This window comes from Piliocolobus tephrosceles, chromosome 4 (genome assembly GCF_002776525.5).
Source record: "Piliocolobus tephrosceles isolate RC106 chromosome 4, ASM277652v3, whole genome shotgun sequence".
Taxonomy (NCBI): domain Eukaryota; kingdom Metazoa; phylum Chordata; class Mammalia; order Primates; family Cercopithecidae; genus Piliocolobus; species Piliocolobus tephrosceles.
In genome coordinates this window covers 132553099-132568377 of record NC_045437.1, presented here as the reverse complement: position 1 = coordinate 132568377, position 15279 = coordinate 132553099, and positions in this window count along the sequence as shown.

The window sequence follows — 15279 nt, the reverse complement described above, 5'->3', positions numbered from 1 at the left end:
GATGGCTTGCCTTACCAGTAGACGTTAGGGCCCACCCCAAGCCTCAGGATTCCCTAGGGGGCAGTTGTAAGTTTTTTTTTTTTTAACCAAAATGTTATCAAAACTTCAAGAGAAAAACGGAAGTTGAAAAGTAGGAAATAAAAGTCTTGTCTTCCCTTATAGAAATCCTACTCTTCAGAGATGCCACTTAAAATCTTGCTGTTTATCCTTCTAGACTTTATAATGGCAGGTTTTAAAAAACTATAATCAGGGTATGCTTAGAGGAAGAGTCGACATTGTTGTAATTAAATACCCTGGGCCTCTCTGAGTAATGTTTCCCTGGATTCTCTAATCCCACACTATGCAAGCCACCCAGGGCCAGCCTAGACCTTAGCAATGCCCAGAACCAGACCAGAGGATGTCTCTCTTGGACATCATACAGTGACTATTCAACTCAAAAACCAGACAATGATGAGTTTTTCCAGGACATTGCACCCACTTTTTAAAATAAAACATATTAACGTTGTTATAAATCAATCGAATATGGTTCATAATAGCAATAATGCCCTTGAAATCTGTTAATCTTGCCATTGAAAAATGGTATGCCACAGCATTTGCTGCCCTTGGCTTCACCTTGGGCTATTAACTAACAAATCAGTTATTAGCCAGTGGTAATGACCAATTTTCGAGAGATGATTGCTTAAATTTCGCCCACCTTGAGAAGAGAATTATTACTCAACCGAGAGCTGAACTCCTGTTTTCGACTCAGTAGAGCTAATGGTCTTACCTCACCCCAATGTGTCTCCCTCCCCCAGGTCTCCCAACCCAACCCCCTTTTTCTTCCTGGCTATGAGGTGTGTGGGGATCACATGGTTACATAACTGCTTCCCTCTCGGCCTCAGTGACTTGAGTGCAGGAAAAGTTCCATATTTAATATTTATTCACCAAGCAGCAGTGGATGAAGACAGATGGTAATGAAATCAGTCTTGCTGAGAGTGACCACAATGATAATAGATTCTTTATGATGTCCAGGAATTCTGGACTCTTAGTCTCTGCTTAAATGCACGTTGGCGCCAACTCTGTCGTCTTAAGCCTTAGTATTCTGGTCATCCTCCTGACCTCTCCTAGACCAGAGCAGGCAGGCTGTGCTAAAGACATCAATCTGTCATTCTCCTCATATAAATGCTTTAAACACCTATAGCCACAAATGACTCACCAGCAGAGATATTTTCAGAAGAGGAAAAATGAGAAGATAAAATAAAGGCACCCTGCAGCCCTGGTGGAAGGGCTAGCACTGCTGTTCGGGCTGGTTTTGCATGTGCTGCCTCCGTGCCTGTAAGTGGTCCTGAACAGCCCTGGTTACCCATCTGGACTTGCTGGGGATTTCACAATGCCTCCTCTCCGACATCACTTTATTGGCCTAGAATGAAACTGGGAGAGAGGGTGGGATAGGGAAGAAAAAGGGGGAAAAGCGAGACATAAAACCAAGTGGAGTTGGCAAAGAGTCATGCTCCTGTCAAATGAGTAAACTCAGAACGCTGATTGCACTGGAGATAGCAACGTCCTGGGTCAAGCAGAGCTTTTTTAAAGCAATCTGGCAGCCCTTTTTAGTAATAGGAGGTAAATCATTCTGACATTCCTTGCTATCCAAAGCATTAATCATGTTGAATTCCTTTGTTGTTCTGGGGTCTGGATCAAGTGTAATTCTATAGGAATTCCATTGTAATCTAGTATTAATTAATCTCTGTGTTATATAGAGTGGTGCCAAAAACCTTTCTCTGCTTGCTTGTACATCAGTTATTAGCTTTGTGAATACCTAACTCTAGCTGGGGAACTGCTACCCCTCTCTCTCGTTCTTTTTTTCATCTCAGTCTTGGAAATTGTCATTTTCCTTGGGTAGGAACCAGGGCAGCTCACATATGAAGAAGGACCTTGCCTTGTTACACAAAAGCATTAGGAGGGGATGGGAGGCAAAGATGGTGAGCGGGCTGGTTACAGTCCCCTTGTGGTCTCCACTCCAGCCCTGCCCTTTCCAGCTGTGTCACTTTTGGGCAACTTATCTAACCTCAGTTTTCCTTATCTGTAAAGTAGACATTGGAATTGTTCCTACTGCCCAGGATTTTTATGAAGATTGAACAACAACCAGCTCTTTCTTTGGCGATGACAAAGGCTGCCCAGGGAGGGGCTACGTTTGATGGGATGGTCTTCAGTCAGTGACGCTGCAGGAGTCTTCCTTCTAGGACGTAGGGTCTCAGGGTAGATCATCACTAGCATCACTCCAACTTGAAGATTTGAGTGTTTGCAGGAGAAACCATGTGTTACTGGCTCCAGGAAACACCTGCCTGCCTCTCAGCTCTTCCCAGAATATGCCTAAGCAATAATAGAGAGTCAGAGGCTGAGATTCTTGGTTTTTCAGTGGTAAATAATGAATGTTGCACCAGCTGCTGGCTGACTCTGAAATCTTCTGTTTTAAAATGCAGAAGGAAAAAGAAACACAATAAAAATACCCAATATGCATTTATCTGGTACATCATCTTTCAATAGCTCCCTTCAGATTGCGAAAAAGGTAACTCTACCCTCCTTCCTGGCTGGCTCTCTGAATCCTGCCACAAGATAGGGCTATTGGCCCTCAATTTTGACCTGGTATAAAAAGCAGTATATTTTTATGACCTGGTAACAATCACATTTCTACACCATAAAATATTAAAGCAGGCATGACAGTGCCTTTAAGATCTTTGAGGCAGGTGCTATCAAAATGTGCCCCTTTATTATTTATTTATCTGACTCTTTTTGTATAGTGAGGCTTAAATGCTTTTCAGGCCAAATAATTAAATTCCATTATGGAGAGCGGGAATTGTTGGCGAAAGGTACTCACTCTCACTATTAGACCCTTGAGTCCCCAGCGGAACTCCATGGAGGGTAGTAAAAATCTGGCTTATATTTATATGTAAGATATGCACTATGACATATTGGGCCCACGGGAGTGATGCTACATAAAAAAACAAATAGGGAGGGGGCTGCCAGAGGTCCTTCTCTCCTGGCCAGCAATCTCCTAGAGCAGGGGTCTGCAAACTATGACTTGTGGGCCAAATCTGCCCATTGCCTGTTTTTGTACATCCTATAAGCTGAGTATGGTTTTGACAATTTAAATGTTGAAAAAAAGCAAAAGAATAATATTTTGTGGCATGAGAAAACAAAATGAAATTAAAATTTAATCGTGCATAAAAAAGTTTGACTGGAACACAGCCATATCCATCATTTACATATTGCCTATGGTTGCATTTACATTCCTTCAAGTTGAATGGTTGCCACAGAGAACGTAGGGCTGCAAAGCCAAAAATATTTACTGTCTGGCCCTTTACAAGGAAAAGCTTGCTGAACCCTGTTCTACAGGAATTTGGACTTGGGCTCTGGATAGGATAGCGCTGGGGCTCTAGCCGAGTTCAAGATCCTTTATGTTGATGCATTTGGATGTTGACTTTGACTTGATGAACCTGATTGTTTTCTGAAATGGACACACAGGCTGGTTAAGGGAAGAAGACAGGCATGCCCTAAAGTAGTTTTTGGATCCCATAACCCTCCGCTTCAAATGCAGCTCCTGGGATTATATACTGGGTGATGTCCTTTCCCTCTCTGCAGTGTGTTTCTTTATCTCTTCTCCGCCTCGTCATCCTCATGACTGTTACCCACGGTTAAGGCATGACCATCTCCCCTGTTTTTGGGCAAAAATCTCCAGACTTGTCTATTTCTATTCCATTTCAATAAGCAGTTCATCCTCCACATAATAGTTGCAGCAATGTTTTAAGAAACAAAAGCAGACCATATAACTTCTCTCAGATGGATGTGTTCCCTACTTTAGTCAAGTCTCTGCTCAAATGACACCCCCAGGGAAGCCTTTTCTTGTCCACTCTTTCTAGAACAGCCCCCACCTAGCCCCATGACTGTTTATGTTGTTACTTTTTTTTTTTTTTAAACTGTGTGCATTGCTCACTGCAGCCACGAACTCCTAGGCTCAGGTGATTCTCCTACCTCAGCCTCCTGAATATCTGGGACTGCTGGCACTTGCCACCGTGCTTGGCTAATTAAAGCAAACTTTTTGTAGACACAGGCTTTCACTTTGTTGCCCAGGCTGGTCTGGAACTTCTGGCTTCAAACGATCCTTTTGCCTTGGCATCCCCAACTGCAGGGATTGCAGGCATGAGTCACCACAGCCGACATTGTTACTCCTTTTTATTGCTATTCTAGTATTTGTTATCATCTTACATTATCTGAATTGGTTCACTGGGTTACATTTGGTTTCCCCTGCCAGAATGGAAACTCCATAAGAGTAGGTACCTCCACTGTATTATTCATTAGGGCATTTCCAACATGTCACATGAGTTCTCCAGTAAAGGTTGTTGAGTGAGTGAATAAGTGGATCAATACTCCTGGCATAGGCCATGCAGTGTTGGCGTCACCTTCTGCCTGTCTGCCTCTCCAGGGGTGTGTCAGCTTTTAAAATTTCTATGTCCTTGCTCTCAAGGAGACCTGTGACTAGTAGGAGACACAGACATTAAACACTTCTTGGCATTTCACTTTCCTGCCATCTGCGCCCTTCCTCCTGGATCTTGTTGTCTTTTAAGGCTAACCTGGTTATTTTCCATGAACCCACAGAAGGTTGAGAAAAGCTTCCTGTATGTGGCAGACACTGTCAGGCTCCACTCAGATCCCTTTGGATTCATTTCACTCTCCTTCCCCTGATTGCTTTTGCTTCTGTGACCTGTTCCAGTCACTTTCTTCAAAGGACACCTTTGGGTAACTGAAGTGGCTTTGCCCCAAATCTCAGATAGGTGGAAACACCTGTGGGTTTACCCACCAGGAGCTGTTCTTAGTGAACAGCTGACTTGTGTAGAGGCGTAAAAGCCTATCTTCCTTGCCTCAAATGCAGACAAACTCTGAGGTACCCAACTTTCACTCCTGGGTTCTCTGTGGAGTTGGGTTGAAGCTGTCCATGGGAAAAGGCCAGAAATCAAGCCTTTGCTCAGCTTCTCCCCACTTCCTTCTTCTCCCTTACCAATTTCTCCTGGGAGCATTTCCTTAACAAATCTCTTGCCCACATACCTTCCTCTCTGAGTCAGCTTCTGAGGAATCTCAGGTAACACATTCTGCTTTTTGCATCATAGAGAGGCAAATACACATTGAATCCAAAGTAAGTACATAATGGGAATATCAGCCACTGTGGCAGACCAGGGTTTGACATATTTTTTGGTTGGTGGGTGGAAGGCATGAGACCTAAGACAGGAGGACTTTGAAGGGCTATGAAAATTGAATCATGTCGGTGATGTACTATTTTGATAATATGTTAGGCTTGTTCTTAGTAAAGGAATTGTGTAAAAAGAGGAAGTTAGGAATGCCCTTATTTGAGCAATACATGTTAAAAAGAAAATAAAAGTAAGCATACATTTGGTTTTAGGGGCTGCCAGAGCAGGAGTCATGGGGGGAAAAAGGATGATTTTACATTTAGGATGTTCTATATCAAGGTCCATTCTGGCAGATGTGCTAAACTGTCCTGTCGTCATTACTAACATGCCAACAAATATTTTCATCCTGCACATGCCGGCAGCTTATTTGAGATCCTCGGGCCCAAAATGACGCGGTTTTTGTCTTCCACCAGATGGTTTAATTAGTCAAGATTCTGAAAAAGCCAACTGGAACATTCTTTTAGCCCCATCTATTCAAGTCAGCCAACACTTCAGAGCTGGGTGGGGATTCTGAGAGCAACAGATTTCCCCAGCCCCAAGGCATCCGGGTTATTACTTTTTGATGGGCTCCTGGAGGGCTGGAGGAGGCTGCCAATGTGCTTTCTCCATTGGACAATGCCAACGCCAGAAGAAAATGGGGAGAAGAACTTCCTTTCTGTTGGACTGTTTGGAGTGAATGACCTGTTAAGGAGTTGTCACGGAAGAAAGCCTTTCCTGTTCTCCTGCCACAACACACTCCAAGTCACATAATCGTGTTGATTTTGATTCCCTAGAATCTTGGTGCTACCTGGATACCTTTAATTGAATGATACATGGAATTAGTTCCACAGTTCTTCCCTTGCCATTAGCATATTAATGTGGCAGATTGATAATGCTAGAAGGATGGATGCTTGAACACACAGGCTGCCTTCTTTCAAGGGCTCCAACTAGCAGCCCTGTTTTAGAGTGAACCTCAGCACACTGGCACCAAGTCACAGGATTTAAAATGTAAAAGGCATCATCTAGATCATTTTATCTGGAGGAAAACGAGGGCTTACATTAATGACATGAACTGATTCAAGGGAAGTTTGTTGGGCCCATATGCTAGAGAGTGATGAAACAAAACAATTTTTATTACGGTCTCATATTTTAAGGAGGCAACTTGGTGGTGGTGAGAACAATGAGAAGAATCTGTGCTTTCGAGTCAATAGACATGGGTTCAAATCTTGGCTTTCCTACTGGGTATAATTTGGATCAAATGCTGAAACTCCCTGAGCATTAGTTTCTTCACTTTAAAAAACTGGGAGAGAAATAGCTTCTTGGCAGGGGAATTAAATTTTAAAAAATCTGTAGAAAGTGTTTAATACAGAGTAAGCTCATCGCAAGGGCTACACAAATGTTCTCATTCCCTTTCTTCTCCCCAAAGACACAGAGCTAATTAACGGCAAATCTGGTTAATGGCAAATCTGGTCTCTAGTTCTTCTGACTTCTAGTTTGGTATTTCTTCTACATCACCTTTATTTGTTCCTTGATTTCTAGTTATTCTGAACAATTTTATTCTTATGAGTGTGTTGGTGAATAGCATTACCTGAATGTAAACATTTGAAAATTATGAAACATAAGATGGGAATTAAAAATTACTGTAAAACAGGGCTCATAGAATATAGTCATATTTTCCAGGAGAAATGAGAAAGTGGAGTGGTTTATTTCAGATACAGAATAACAAAAATGATTGATAATGGTAAAATTGATATTATTTAATAAAGTCAACAAAAGTGTATTGAGCACTTGCATTAATTTGGCACCAGAGGTGACTCAGAGTTGATTGAAGCAGCTATGGCAGATGTAGTCCTGTGCTTAGGTTATGTAAGGGGGTGGGTGGGGTCAAGAAGGATTTGTTCTTTAAGTAAACCCTGACTCATTTTATTCCCTTTGAGCTGTGAAAGATACAGCTAAACAGAGGTAAAATAAAAGGAAGCCCTGGTAGACACAGCTTGCAATCAGAATATGGCACTTGCAAGAGACAGTAAAAGCTGAAAATGTAACTTTTAAAAATATTTAGGAAAAGGCAGGGTGAGGTGGCTCACACCTGTAATCCCAGCTCTTTGGGAGGATGAGGCAAGAGGATCCCTTAAGCCAAGGAGCTTGAGATTACAGTGAGCTGTGATCATGCCACTGCATTCCAGCCTTGGGGACAGAGAAAGATTCTCTCTTAAAAACAAAAATTAGGAAACAACTTTGATGATAGATAGATAAGTAGCTGTAAGGGGAAAGAAGGACATTTTGGGGGATATTTCCAATCTTTGAGGATGGTGTTAAAGAAGACAGACCTGTTTTCATACTTCATTCTCTTAGCAATAGGTTGGAGTAATAATAGCTTCTGTTAGTGAACACTTACTAAGCACCAGGTGTTGTGCTGAGTGCTTTGAACGCATTATTTCAATCTCCACAAGATGGGATGGTAGGTTTTAATATAATCATTTTTACAGATAAGGGAGTTGGAGTGCTAGGAGAGGTTGATAAAGTGACCCAAGGTTAGCCTCAAGGTTCAGATTGAGGCATTCTGACTCCAGAGCCCAGGGCATTCATGTCTCAGTCCAGTTTTGAAGGAGACACACCTGGTAGGCTTAGTTAGCTCTGTGCTTCACAACCATGCACAGTGGGCAATTACTGAATAACTCTGTGATTCAGTTCCCTCATCTGTAAAATGAGTTTTGTCCCAGGGTTGTGCTGAGGATCGAATGAGATAATATTAATGAAAGCGAGTGGTGAATCTGCCAGGCAGGTAAGGTGATCAGCTGTCCCAGCCTTCCAGGGACTTTTCCATTTTTGGACTTTAAGTCTTGTAGCCTTGGAGACTCTTCAGTTGTGGGTAAATCAGCAGAGCTGGTCACTCCCATGCAAGTCCCATTCCAACCTGCAGAATATCTGGGCAAAGTGATAATAGATTTTGGAGAACAGGAAGCAGCTCAAGGAGGCAAATGAATTTCAGCTGGTGTTTGAAGCGCTGTCAACTCTCTTGGGCTGAAAGACATCAGGAAATTCTCCCTGATAAAGCCTGTGAGAAAAGTGGGGGAGTTAGGCAGAGTTTGGGAAACAGGATGCTTGCCAAGCCGTGGTGCTAATGCTTTGTGTCTGGAAGCCTCTGATGCACAGCCTCTTCCGGGGCGCTCAGAGCCTAGGGATGACTTACTGACTTAAAGGGGAGTTGGAGGGGAGGTCCAGGTGGCAAACTCAGCCCTTTGACATTTTGAGATACAGCTTGTCCCATTTCCCCTTTTATGGAACAGATTTTGGTGGATTTGAATCTGACTTTGCCACTAACTGCATGATATTGGGAAGCTATTTCACCTTTTCCATTTTTAGTTACTGTATCCATAAAAAGGGAATGATGATAATCCCAACCCCCTATGATGTGTTTAGGATTGAAAAAGAAATTGTGCTTGGCATGAAGGAAGCACTCAACTGTTGGTTACTGCTATTGCTACTACTATTACTAGTTCTACTTAAATTAATCTATTAGGGTAACGTTGTCAAATTTTGCAAAAAACGGTTCAGGCTTCCTGGTTAAATTTCAATTTAGATAAACAATAAATATTTCTCAGGACAAGCTTATGCTAAAAAATTATTCATTATCTTAAATTGAAATTTAAGTACGTGTTCTGCATTTTATCTGGCAACCTTGTCTGATTATATCCCAGATTTGAGGGGTTTCCCAAGACCCAGGACTTTTAGTCTACAACTGGAATAGCCACAGGCAAACATGGCATGATTGGTCACCCCATTAAGTCTCGTAACTCTTTAGATGGTCACGTTTGAAACTTAAATGATGGTAATAGGCACTCTTCCTCTAATGATACATGCTCAACATAAACATACACATGCAATGTTTTACATACATTTTCAGGAATTTCTTGGACTTTTGAAGCCTATCCATGAGTTCCTGGTTAAGAACACAAGCTCCCCCAAATCATCCAGATTCCAAATACTTACTCTTTTGGCAAAACTTGTGAAGATCTTATGAAGAAACTCAGGAAGTAGGTGGTAAGGGATCTGCGGCCCACTAATCACTTCCAAACTGAGCTTTCAGTAGATTAGAACATTGATCAATAAAATGAAGATTAGAGCATATGTCTATGTAGCATAAAATGAGGCAGACTCTGTGTTGAAATTCATTCACTTAATTAATTCAGGCCTTTCTTCTAAATCCAATTTAAGGTCACAGTGATCTGGTTTGGTGGTCCATATTGATTGAATTGACTGAACTTATTTACTATTCCACTATATGAAGAATTGAGGCAGGGCACGAACCTATCAGAGTCTGGGAGATATTACAGAAAAAATATTGAAAACTGTATATGCTTGCCTAGATCTTTCTCTTTTATTTTGGTATTTAGAAAATACAGTGAAATATACATACAAATGACTGAATGTAACAAATCAGGGCAGTAAAAAGAGTATTAATAAAATAACCGACCACATATTCACTAACAGCTTAAAAACTAGAATGTCATCAATAATTTTGAAGACACCTCTGTGCTGTTTATTGTCACTGTTGTACAATGCTCCATTGAATACAGACATCCAACCTATTTATCCATCATATCATTCATGGACATTTGAGTTGCTTCATGTTTTGTCTTTATTTTCTGATTACAAACAATGCTATCTACATTCTCAACATGTTTTCCTGGTACACATACATTGACAAGAGTTGCTCCAACGTGTACATTCAGGAGCGGAATTGTTGGGTTGGAGAACAGATGTATTTTCTACTTGATGTTGATTGTTTTCCAAGGTGTTTATGGAAGTTATAGCCCCACCAGCAGTGTAGGGGAGTTCCCATTGCTCCACATCCTCACCAGTGCTTGGTATGGTCAGGCTTGTTAGTTTCTGCCTATCTAGTAGATGTAAAACAGTATCTCACTGAGATTAAGCTTTTGTTCTTATTACTTACAAGGTTGAACATCTTTTCATATGTTTATTGCTATTCACTATTTCCTTTTTTGTGAAATGCTTGTTCATATCTTTTGCTAATTTTCTCTTTTTTTTGGTCTTCTGCTTAGCTTTTTTGCTTATATATGTAGCAAATATCTCTTTCCAGTTTGTGACTTTTCTTGCCACTCTTTATAAAGAAGAATTTGTTAACTGCTTGTGCCTGTCATATTTATAATTACTTGTTCAGTGTCTGCCACTCCGAACTGTCTGTAAACTCTGTGAGGACAGATACTGAGTCTGTCTCTGTTGCCAGAACTAATGCAGTGCCTGACCTACATAGTAGGTATTTGATAAGTATTAGTATAGAAATAAATATGCATGTCAATGTATTACACAATAGTGAGGGGTTCTTTTCTTTTTGGTTGTTGCAGTTTTTAAACTGACATTTACAGAGGAAGGCAGAATACGCTGGGTGGAAAATCTTTGTCATCTCAGCATGATTAAGACGATGATCTGTGGTACAATTGCTGCTTACTAGCTCTGTGACAATGAGCAAATTAATTAACCTTTCTGTGCATCAGATCCTTCTTTGTAAAATGCTACCTATCTCAGAGGATTGTTAAGTTAACACATACAATATAAGGCACTTAGAGCAGAACCTGGCACAAAGTGAGCACTACATTAGTGTTCGCTGTTATCATTTTCCTGCTGAGTAAAAACCCTGGTTAGGTTTTCTGATTACAAGTTTGAGAGTTGGAGTCAGAGAGTTCTAGCTTATTCTGCATGACAGAGGGGCAAATATCTGAAATTATGGGGGCAGCTGGGTGTTGGGTGGGGAAAGAGTTGGGTAGGATACTTTCTGGGGGTGGGGTGCCTGAAAAGGGATTTTGAAAACAGCACTGTCAGCTATGAATTAACACTAGCAGAAGCCTTCTAATTGGATGTGACAGGAGCAGTAGCATAGTTAATGAAAACAAAAGGCTAAATCAGGATATCATAAAAAACACATTTATATGTTTTATTTTAACCTGAGACACATAAAGTATGTGTTCTTTACTCATCATCTGATGTCTGGCCAAAGTCGGTTTTCTGGCCAGTGTCTGCTATTGGAATTTCTTGCAGCAGGCACTCCATCCGTAACACATTATCTATGAATTCCAGTTTTTAGTTTTTTTAATTGGAGCACCAACTTAAAAAAAAACTTGAGAAATAATCTCAGGACAGAATCCTTCCAGAGGTTTACTCCTATCCCCTTATCTTTTATAGGGATCTTTTTTCCCCAAAGATTGAACCCGACAGTAATTTCTCTCTAAGCCTGTTCAAAGCATTCAACTTCATTTTGATAGAAACGAGAGCTGTCTTTTCGTACTTCTATTTTTGTCTGCTTATTTATACTGAATTGAATTACATAATCACCAGACCAGCACAACTGCCACAAGCGAGTTGGGGCATCCGATTGGGGCATTGGTTAAAAGTTGTACAAGGTCATGGGTAGCATGGATTCATCCAGTGGGTCAGTCAATAGAGGTCATTCAATGTGACTTCTCATGTAGCTTGCTGGAGGGCACACACTGTCTTCTCTCTGAGATCTTCAGTTAAATCCTCATTGTTCACCATTAGCTCTCTGAGTGGATTCTTTGGGAGCAACCTGAGGAGGGGCTGAAATTTACATCTGGGTCTCTTTAGTGGATAGCAGAGACAATCTGTTGGACTTGGGAGCCAGGGAAAAGCAGGTAAGAGAGAGTAAGCTCCTGGAAATACAGAAATCTTGGGGGAGATGTAGGGCTTCCCCCATACCACAAGAATTGGGAATTTGAGGCAATCCTCTTTAGATTTAAAGGGCCTGAGAAGTCCCAGATGACTTCATAAAGAAATAAATCTTAGATGTTAATTCAAAAGGAAATTCTCCTGTATCTTTTCATAGATGTTTGCATGTTATGAGAAGACCAGAGAGATGACTTTACAAGTTGCATTTTTCTGTGGGCAGTGGATTCTCTTGACAGGAGATCAGTAGTTAGGCCAAGTTTGTCTTCTTTGTAGCCTCTGTATGCCTGAGGCTCAGTTTAGGAGGAGTTTGGGGTGGGAGGCTTTGCCTACACAGAGCTGGGGGGCATCCTGCCTTGGGGTGTAAAACAATGCCTCTCATGAAGCAAGTGCCTTGCCATGTTTATGGAGCACCTCACAGTTTATAACCAAACTGTGATTCCAGGGCTGTCCACTTCACACCAAGTCTTAGTCACTTGTGAGGTAGGTATAAAGCAGCTCTTGAGGGTACTAAGAGCCTTGTAAAAAATACAGATTTGATACTAGAAATTAAAACTGTGCTTTTTTTTTTTTTTTTTTTAAAGCCCTGTAAACTGAAGCTAGACAACTTTATATAAACTTTGGGAGAAATCATCACAGAAACTTACATGTAAACAACCTCTGTGCTTGTTGATGGATGAACTACTCAGAAAGTCCACTGTATTGACCTAATGGAAGCAACTGAGGCAAAATTAATATAATTAGAGAGTTTATTTGGGTCAAGTTTGAAGACTGCAGCCTGGAAGACATAATTCAAGTTGCCCTGAATATACCCTCCAATTAGCAGCAGTTACAAGTGAGTTTTGAAATGAAAAAACATAGTTCTTAAGTTGTTTATCAAGAATTTACATTGGTTCATTAAAATAACAGAAGCCATCGATTTGGTGTTCATTGTTCTTTGTATCACAGATTCCAGGAACATGAAGATAATGGGTGAGGGTCATGTTGTGCAACTTGTGGTAACATTTTAGGAAATTTATCAGCTAGTCTGGGAACAACAGGGAAAGAAAGAAAAAACAAAATGGCTTGAAACAATTACCCCTGGGCACAGCTGTGGGGGACCAGACTGAAGTCTCATGCTCCTGTCACTTTGGGCCTGATACATTTTGCTTACATTGTTCAGACTGCTCTGAGACACGTTTCTTTCTTAACTGGAACATCTGATTCAAACTACAATCCAGGAAAATATGTCAGATTGTCACTGCCTGCCTATGACAACTGAAGAAGCTTCAGAAACTCTAGAAAAACTAGTTTATAGACTACAGTGATAGTCTTTTTTTGTGTCACTATCAAGGAATACCTGAGGCGCTGGGTAATTTACAAAGAAAAGAGGTTTATTTGGCTCATGGTTTTGCTGTATAGGAAGCATGGCAGCAGGTTGCCTCAGCTTCTGGCGAAGCTCAGGAAGCTTCCAACCATGGCAGAGGCAAAGCGGGAGCGGGCACATCACATGGTGAGAACAGGAACAAGAGAGAGAAGGGGGAGGTCCCAGATTCTTTTACACAACCAGATCTTGTGTGAACTGACTGAAAACTCACCCATCACCAAGAGGATGGTGCTAAGCTGTTCATGAAGGATCCACCCCAACAATCCAGTCACTTCCCTCTAGGCCCCACCTCCAACAGTGGGGATCACATTTCAACGTGAGATTTGAAGGGGACACAGATCCAAATCATATTAACTGCTCTGGGCCTTCACCTTTGTTTTTCTTCTGTTTCCATAGAAAGGCCTCTTATTAAAGATCTGTTTGCCTGCACTATATATAGAGGCCCAGCTTTGAGAGCCCATCTGCAGCGCCATCTTCTGAAATGAGACATGACTGTTTAATTGAACTGACCTATTTCTAGAAACTGGAGACTGGTTTAATGGGATCGTTTGCCACTTGGCTATTAACTCAATTTTTCTTTGCACAGCCACTAACTCAGCTTTTAAAATACAAAACTTCTAGGGAAGTTTCAGACAGGTAATGTTGGGGTTCAGAAAATGATACCTTGAAGTCTGGACATACCTTGAAGTCTGAGGCCATACATAGAAGTGGTCTCAGAGTCAATGTCCCTCTAACCTTGTCTGCTTCCCATCCTCACCCCCAACTAAGCAAAGAAATACAATTATCTTCCTCCCTTCCTTGAAATCTCATTATCTATCTCAGAAAAGAAGACTGAGGAATGCAACCACACCTGGATGGACTTTTTCGGAAGATAATGCCTGCCACTGGGGGCTCATTCAAATTTCAAAGAGAATCTATAGTTAATTTCTGTTCATTCATATTCCCTAATAATCATTTGCAGCTCCTCAAAAGAATTGTCTGTATTCTTCATCTCCTTCCTTCCCTGTGAAAAAGAGTATATAAGCTTCTGAACCCCATTGGGTTATTCTGTACCCCATTGGGTAATTATTCTCTGGTGATTTCTCTGTGCTTGCATGTTATAGTGAAAATGTTTATGCCTTTTCTTCTACCTACGAAAAAAAGGCAGATTCAATAGAAGTGGTAGTGGAGGGAACCTCCATCCTTTCATAATACTTTAGAATACATGAATTTTTCAGATTAGTGAGAAGCAGAATCTGAAGCAAAGGGAACATGCGGCAGGTTTTGACGGGAGACAGGGGTGTTTCTTGAAGGTTCAGAGTGTGTGAATTTGCTTGAGAGAGAATGTCGCTGACTTCCAGACCTGGCCATCAAAAGGGCAGCATGAATCGCTGGGTGCCTAGTCAGGAGGGCATGCCCTAATATGTCAAAAAAGAAAGAATAACAAAAGGCTGAACAAAACCTTGGTCTTTACATTTTTTTTTTTTTTTCCTGAGACGGTGTCTTGGTCTGTCGCCCAGGCTGGAGTGCAGTGGCGCAATCTTGGCTCACTGCAACCTCCACCTCCCAGGTTCAAGTGATTCTCCTGAGTAGCTGGGACTATAGGTGTGTGCCACCATGTCCGGCTAACTTTTGTGTTTTTAGTAGAGACAGGGTTTCACCACGTTAACGAGGCTGGTCTTGAACTGGCCTCATGATTTGCCCACCTCGGCTTCCCAAAGTGCTGGGATTACAGGTGTGAGCCACCATGCCTGGCCGACAATTTTGTTCGATGGCTCTGGCCTGACTGCTTCGCTCCCCTGGCTGACTTCGCTTTCAGGTTAATCTTTTCTTTCTGCTTGGCTCCTTCCTATTCTCTGGAACAGCTGACAACGGGCCCTGTGGAATTCCTTTCTTAGACACCTTACATCTATTGGCTTCTATCTTCCTTGAGTGCAGCGAAGCTCTGGTTCTCTCCTATGGGCAGTGGGGGGAAAATCAATATTTATATTGGATTTAGCAGAGTCTGGAACAGCCACGTGCTGGTGCTGTGTC